Here is a 7,500-nt window from a genome sequence, read left to right on the forward strand (position 1 = left end):
GGTCATGTATACTCATGGGATGGCTTTTTTTTTGGAGTAATGCTCCAATTCCATTGCATCCAAATCAATCGACGATCTAAGTCGTTGTTCAGTAAACAATTATACTTATCGCATGCAGTATCCGAGTCTTGCCCATTGTTGGAATATGGAGGAGGTATGTGTCCTCTCGGTCGCCTTGACCAATCACAGATCAGCCCGACTAACGGTCGCTTTGATCCGTTACACATCAGCTCAAAAGTACCCCTTTCCATTATGATGATAGGGGTGGACGGTAGGGCTAAAACGGGCATAATCGCTGGAACGGCTAAAAGTGGGCCGACTCTCCTCCATAAAGATATATATGGATATTCGGCCTTTAATGAGATAGTCGACGTTCTAGACTCAAGTTAGCAAAAAACAAGACTGAGGTCGATAGGGGCATTACTGGTAATTGCTAAGGTGCTTTCTGAAGTATTAACCATTGGCTAGCGCTCATCTCCAGCTCTGTTTCCAGCCTTTCATTTCATATACCATTCCCGTATGCCATACCTCTTATTGTTTCTTGCTATACGTCCAAGCCTTCTCCCATCGGTAGTTGGAAGCAGAACTGAGACTGGATGTAACTGAAGGAAAGGGGATATAGATACGATAGGAGGGCACGGTTAAGCAGGTAAGCGAAGGCTCTCTCTCTCGCCCTATTGTGTAAGGGTCTTGTGTAAAGCCTTTCTGCCCATTATTTATCTTCATTCTAAGTAAGCAGGTCGAAAGCAGTTGAGGTGATAGCAATAATAAGCGGGGAAGCTGAAGCAAGAGGTCTTCAAAGAACTTTTGTATAATCAAACTTCCATTTCATTGGTCTCTAAGGCAAAGTCTCGCTTAATCGTTCATCGATCTTTTCTTCTTTCTTCAACCGGTCATATCTGATCTGTAGCTGGTAGCGACATGAGAAAAAGGTCCGGAATGGTGTATTTTATTTGCTAAATTGCGAGTTTAAGGGGTCGGATGGGTCAAGTACGGCCTCTAAAAACATGCGAGTTTCGGCTTTTTTAGTAGTATCTGTCCTTCCCGGCCTGCTGTCGTCAACGGTCCGCTTCCTTGAATGAGAGTTGGTCTTCCCGATCCACGAAAACTGTCCGTTGTCCTTTACTTGTTTAGTGGCATCTGTCTGAGGGCATCTGGAATTGTCTGTTTCGGTATTCACTCTTGTAAACGGTCGCAAACGCTCATCTGTCTACGACCCTTCTTTTATTCATTCAATATCCCGGTTATCTTTTTAGCGAATATCTCCCGTGCTTGGTTAATCGATTGAAGTACAGGTGCTTCGGTCAGCATGCATGACTAGGTGCTAAAGAGGTGCTAAAGAAATAGAAGCTTTTTATGCTAAAATTACATCAGCAGGATCAACTGTAGGTATTGGAAATTGGTAAAGCATGACTCTAGTCCTCAATCCGTCAATCCAATCAATACCGCTTCCCTTCTTTTATTCAAGATAGCTTTTATTTTATTCAAGGGGGGGCGAATACCTTGCTTGTAAGTAACATAATTTTTTTCTTGAAAGATATGCTACTTCCCGCTCTTCTGTCTGTCATCTGTCAACAGGTATCGGTCGCATCTGGTCAATCAGTACACACGATATCTGTCTGTAAATAAATCGAGATCTTTTTCGTTATGAGTAGTATTGTTTATCAGAAAGGAACTGAAAGACTATATCTGGGCTAGCTCGACTCCACCCCTACCAGGGCCTGAGCCCTTGGGGTGGAGGTGAGCGTTAATACAGTTTAACACTATGAAATAAAAAAGAGTCTTAACAATAAGTCGACAACTGGTATAAAAATTATACAACAAGAAATAAGCAGAAATAGGTGCATAACGGTAAAAATGAGAATGAAATAGATAAGAATTTTTTTTGAAGTTCTTAATACTTCATTTTGATAAGAGAAATCTCCTCTTCATTTTCGGGCATTACAGAGGAATAGTTATAAAAAACTATATTAAAGGAAACACAACTTCTTCGTTGAGGTTTGTTGAAAGGTGGAATTCCACCGATATAAAAAATGGAAGACTGGTGTTGGCTAAAAAAGGGGGAGAGGGAGCAGCCTTGCGGTATGCCTTTCGTGTAGTTTGCAAAATTTTTAGCAGTTTTGTAGATTATTACTGTTCGTAAGAACACTAAAATAAGATCAAGGAAGGCACGGTTCTCCTCACCTAAATAAGATTGAAGAACTGAGATGTTGAGCCCATGATCTATGTTATCAAAACACTTTACAATATCTGACTTAATGAGTTTATCAACCAGACCCCAGCGCTGGACTTCAAGGAAGAAAGTAATAGGACCTCGACCTTTCCTAAACCCTATCAGTCGGATTGAGGCAAAAAAATATCTTCAAAGACAATATTCAATAACTGAGAAAGCGCATCCAAACCAATGGTATCAGCCTTGTTGGGCTGGGTAATGGCTCGCAGCTCCCCAGGTTTGTTTGGTTTGGGAATCCATGAGCGGTACATCGAGGAAAACTGAAAGGTAGAGTGAAAGAGTGCCCTTTTCATTTTTTGCAATGTCCCTTGGGGCGTTAGCTCCTTATAAATGGACTCCGTCTCCCAAAGAGAATCCATTATTTTGACTAACTTATCCATCAAATCCTTTTTTTTTAGATTACTCTCTTCTTCCCTCTTCAGAGTCAAAAAATCTTGTTGAACTTCTAGCATAGTAGTAAGCATTTACTTTCTTTTTTTCTTCTTGGCTGGTTCTGAACGCTGCTTGCTGGTTGGTAAACTAAGACAAATACAACATTAACATTGTATCTCACCGTCTCTCATTGTTACTCTTTTCTCCCGATTTTCATTTCATTCGACTATTTCTTACGCAGAAAATAATGTGATCTGTCGTCCTCCTCCTAAAATCAATAGCATTTCGTCGGAATAGGCATATTACAGATCCCTCATTCCAGGGCGCAAAATGTTTCAAAAAAAAGGCGGTGGCCCGGTTTGAAAATACCAACTAACACTTTCTTTAAAAAATGCTGCCCTTCTGTCGAGATTTCAAAAGCAGCAAACATTAAAGAAAGAGATCGAAATTTGGAATTGCTGTTTGAATCCGTGTATAAGGAGCACTTTGGCGAATCTCGATTTGTCTCAAATATGTGTCTAAGGTACCCTCTTTTAGTTGCTCTCCGTATTCGGCGAATTTTCACATAAGCGAAATGGATCGAGGTCTTATGAATCGTGCTTCATAAGCTTGATTGATTAATAGAATAGGAAGAGGTTTTTTTTCGAGTAAAAAAAAATATGTCATCATCACGGCAAAAAAGTAAAACTACAGTGCGTCGGTTTTTGCTTATTACGCTGAGCCATTGCTACCATTCCTGTTTATCACCTTCTTTCAAATAGGAAAGATTGGGGTCAACAGATAGATATGTTTTTAGTTTTCTCTTTCTTTTTCTAAAAGCATAAGTAGTAAACATTTTTGACTAGGGTTCCCATACATGCAAACATACAAAAGAAAACCAAACAAAGATAGTTAGCATAAATAGGACTCCAGTAAGCATCGGAGTAGATCTCTACTAAACAAAGCCAAAGAAAGTCATGCATTAAAACACACTACTTTGCGTCTACAGACACTTATTGAAAACCTTCTTAAAAAAAAAGAGTCGACGGAATATTCTAGTATCCCCGGTGCCCGTAGGTGGCAGCCTGCACTATGAGTGCTTGCTGCTCCGCCCGCAGCGCTTGCTGCCTCCCCTCCAAATCCTCGATACGCTCTCTGGCATTGCGAATGCGCGCTTCTTTCAAGGCAGGATCCAGTGTTCTAACACTCCTCAAAAAAAAAGTTAGCATTCTACGGCGCTCTTGAATTTGATTTTGCAGTTGCCCCATTTCGGCAGCAATTGCAGAAAGCCTGTTTGCAGCATCCATAGCCATACGTGCTAGTACTCAATTTCAAAGATTTGAATTTGATGAAGAAGACATTTTTTGAGCCCCTATTTATAGAGTAGAAGTAGAGTAATCCCGCCATGCGGCACGAATTGGATGATAGGCACAATTCTTACTAGTTCTCCGCACTACTTTTCTGTGAGTGAAGACTATCATGCCTGTTTAATGAGCAAACTAACTACCTTGTGAAGTTCCCTCAGAATCACATCACACTGCCTGTGTGAACAATCCTTTCAACTTTTTAGTCTGTCAGAAGTTAAAAACTTTTAAACAAGAGTATAGTAGTTCCATGAACAATCCTTTCAACTTTTTAGTCTGTCAGAAGTTAAAAACTTGTATACAAGAGTATAGTAGTTCCATGAACAATCCTCTCACCTTTTTTGTCTGGGTGCACACAAGAAAGTCCCATCATCAGCATCCTTTCCATTTCCACCCCTTCAAACTTCCCCATCAACCGTCGAATCAGCAGCCTCAATTAGTTTCCCCTTTTTCCACAGGTCCCAGACCCAGTCAACAACCACAATTCCATTATCATCAAGAGGCCTTCTCCCCGTTGCCACCTCTAACACTACCACACCAAAGCTGTAAACATCTGTCTTCTCAGTGGGAATACCCGAATAAACAAACATACTCAGGTGCAAGATATCCCATTGTTCCTGCCGGTATAGTTGCTTCTCTTGTATTCGAACTGTGTTCATAAACTTCTGCCAGACCCAAATCCCCAAGCTTAGCATTGAACTCCGCATCAAGCAATATATTGCAAGTCTTCACATTTCTTTTAATTATTTGCCTCTCACATTCTTCATTCAGATAAGTAAGAGCAGAAGCAACCCCCAATATGAAATCTTTGCTTCCATGACAGGACTCTCGTCGAATTGGAGTTTCTGTGGAGAATATTGCTGAGGCTTCCATTGGGTAAGTAATAATAAACCAGGACTAACTCAGTATCTTCACAGCACCATCCTTGAAGCTGAACCAAGTTCTTGTGCCGTAAACAACCCACCATTGTTTCAAACTCTGTGGTGAAAGGATTGCGCACGCAATCAATTCCATTGGCCCTCTCAAACCTTTTAATAGCCACTTCTCCACCAGATGGAAGAAACCCCTTCTCGACGGTCGCTGATGCCCCTTCACCAACAATTCTGTTTCGATCGAACCCCCTTTCTCTAATAAGTCGGAGGTCTTCGTAAACATGTTAAAGGGCTAATCTTATCTCCGCAAGTGACAATCTTGAGGGTACTCTACTCGTTTGAACTCTACATGTGAGGCCTTCTCTCTTTCTTCTGACCGTCAGTCTTTTCTTCTTTATCAGGAAATAAGAGATTGCAGCAATAATTTCAAATATGAAGAAGAAGAATGCAGCTAAACCTCCCAATCCAAGAGCCATCTCTACTGCCTTTTTTCTTCTTTCATGAGGATCAAAGGGAAAGGGGTAATCGTTGATGCTTTCATCCTCAGAATAGCACAAAAAAGAGTCCCCTTCTTCGATGGTATCCATAGGAATCACCGAGAGAAGAAACCCAAAGGTCTTGAATTGCCACCAATCAACAATGTGAACTGTTGAGCCCTGTCCGTTAGAGGCAGAGAAACCAAGATGCATGAAATCTTTTAATTGCTTGGAGAGGTAAATTTGGGCAACAAGAAGAGGACTTGGAGGCCTAATCGGCGAGTACCCGATTCACACCCGGATCATTTTCATTGCATCTCTGTACTCAATCCAAACCGTTATCTGTCTCCCACTGGTCAAATCAATCCCCCTTGAAACAACATTAACGGAAGCCAAAGATACGCCTTCGCTTATATACCTACCTATATGGTTGACTGACATCAATACCTATATGATTCCCATTGATGTCAACAAGCGAAGGGTCGAAACTGGTATCAAATTCCACAGCGATGAATGAATCTTCCCCATCTAAGGCCAGTTCTGGGAGACCCATATACCCGGGGCGGAAAGAATCCGCATTAGAGGTGATCAGAAACGCAATCCCATCTCCAGAAGGACACAGTGGGGAAGATAGTTTTGAGAAGGAGAAACGGCATGAGAAAGATGCGGTGGAGTTCGTCTCGGAATCAAGAAACCGAATAGGGTAGACATAAAAAGCTCTGCCCACGCCTGAAGCAGAGGAAGAAGAAGAAGAGAGGCTGCTGACTTCTTGAGTGAGACTAATGGCTTTGTTTCTGAAGTAAGCATCACCAAAGAGGGTGACATTCTTTGCAGGCAAGAAAGGTGTACAAAGCGTGGGAATACTGAAGATGAAAAAGAAAAAGAAATGGCTCCAGAAGAGTCAAACAGCAGGAGAATGCATTATAGAGTCACAAATAGGAAAGATCGCTGGGTAGAGACTACGAATTAGACAAAGAGAGATACTGAGGCTGATAAATTTGTAGAAGATCAAGAGTCAAGAGATTTTATCGCCTGTTTGATTGGGTCAATCTTCTTTCTCTTGGAAGTTTAACAGCTTGTTTCCATATGGCCTCCTCGTTTTGAGACATTATGACTTTGGAGTGGTTTCTCCGTGGACACCCCTACGCTCTGCTCTCGCTTGCTTTCATGTACACGTGTTACCTCTTCCCTACAACCCATGACATACCCTGCTTTCTATGCCATGCTTCCTCCAATACTGGAACAGGGCCTTTCCTTTACTTGTTGCTTAGGCTGACCAGCTTCCGTAGCAGTCCTTCCTTTCCTCATTACCACTGGACTCGGGCAAAAAACTCGATTTCCGAACCTTTCTTTCCCACCCCATTCAATTCAGGGCTGTAACTGAAGCAAGCACTTGGCTTTAGAGCCCTATCACGTAAGGGAGAAGAAAGACTGAATGTGTGAAGCATACTCAATTTCATCGAGCCTCTCTTACTCGAGCCATCAGGCAATGCGGGTCAAGCTGTCCAACTCTTGTTTGCAGACCGATTGGCTTATCTCGAAACCTGTTCCGGATGTGCCTCCGCGCTGAAATATTACATTCCCGGTTGACTAAACAAGTGAATAGGGGGTGGTGTTAAGTCACGAGTCCTAATTTCACATGTAAACCAGAACAGGCAGTAGAGGTTTTAGCAAGCTGGGGAAGTGCAGCGAAACCAAAACAAAAAAGAAATGAAGTCTAAAATGATCTTCCGTTATGGAGTTTATTTACTACGAGATGTTGAGGACTACTCCGGCTCCTTTGTGAGCTCGATAGTAGGCAATCTTTTCTATATTGTATCTATGTTCTTAGTTCTCCTTCTTGGCGAAGAGGGAGAAGAGATGACTAGACTAGTCAATTCAGCTATTACGTTCGCAAGGGGCAAACGTTTAGGCCTGATCCGTTGTCAATTAAGACAAGACCAAAGGGACCTTTCATTGCATCGGACAGGGATGTTGAGAGGCCAGACATGATTGCGCCCTTCGACGGAAAGTTTTTTCAACCCCCTGACGTCACTTGTGTTTTTGCAACATCTTCGGTAAGTTCTGTGCGGGTCGTTGAATCCGAAACTATGATCAATATCCCGCATCTGAGTCGGCACAGCGAATGCCCATAGACTACATGGGGAGACCTAATTCGATATAGTTAGCTCGCATTTGCTAATCTTCCCCTATATTCTTCTTGG

General features: G+C 42.1%; 1 pseudogene; it reads right to left on the reverse strand.

Annotated features, from left to right (window-relative positions):
- Positions 1–3,161: 3,161 nt before the first annotated feature.
- LOC148208984 (L-type lectin-domain containing receptor kinase S.6 pseudogene) lies at positions 3,162–6,197 on the reverse strand (annotated as a pseudogene).
- Positions 6,198–7,500: the final 1,303 nt, after the last annotated feature.

This window comes from Momordica charantia, assembly GCF_013281855.1.
Source record: "Momordica charantia cultivar OHB3-1 chromosome 9 unlocalized genomic scaffold, Mcharantia_2.0 BLBB01000009.1, whole genome shotgun sequence".
Lineage (NCBI taxonomy): Eukaryota > Viridiplantae > Streptophyta > Magnoliopsida > Cucurbitales > Cucurbitaceae > Momordica > Momordica charantia.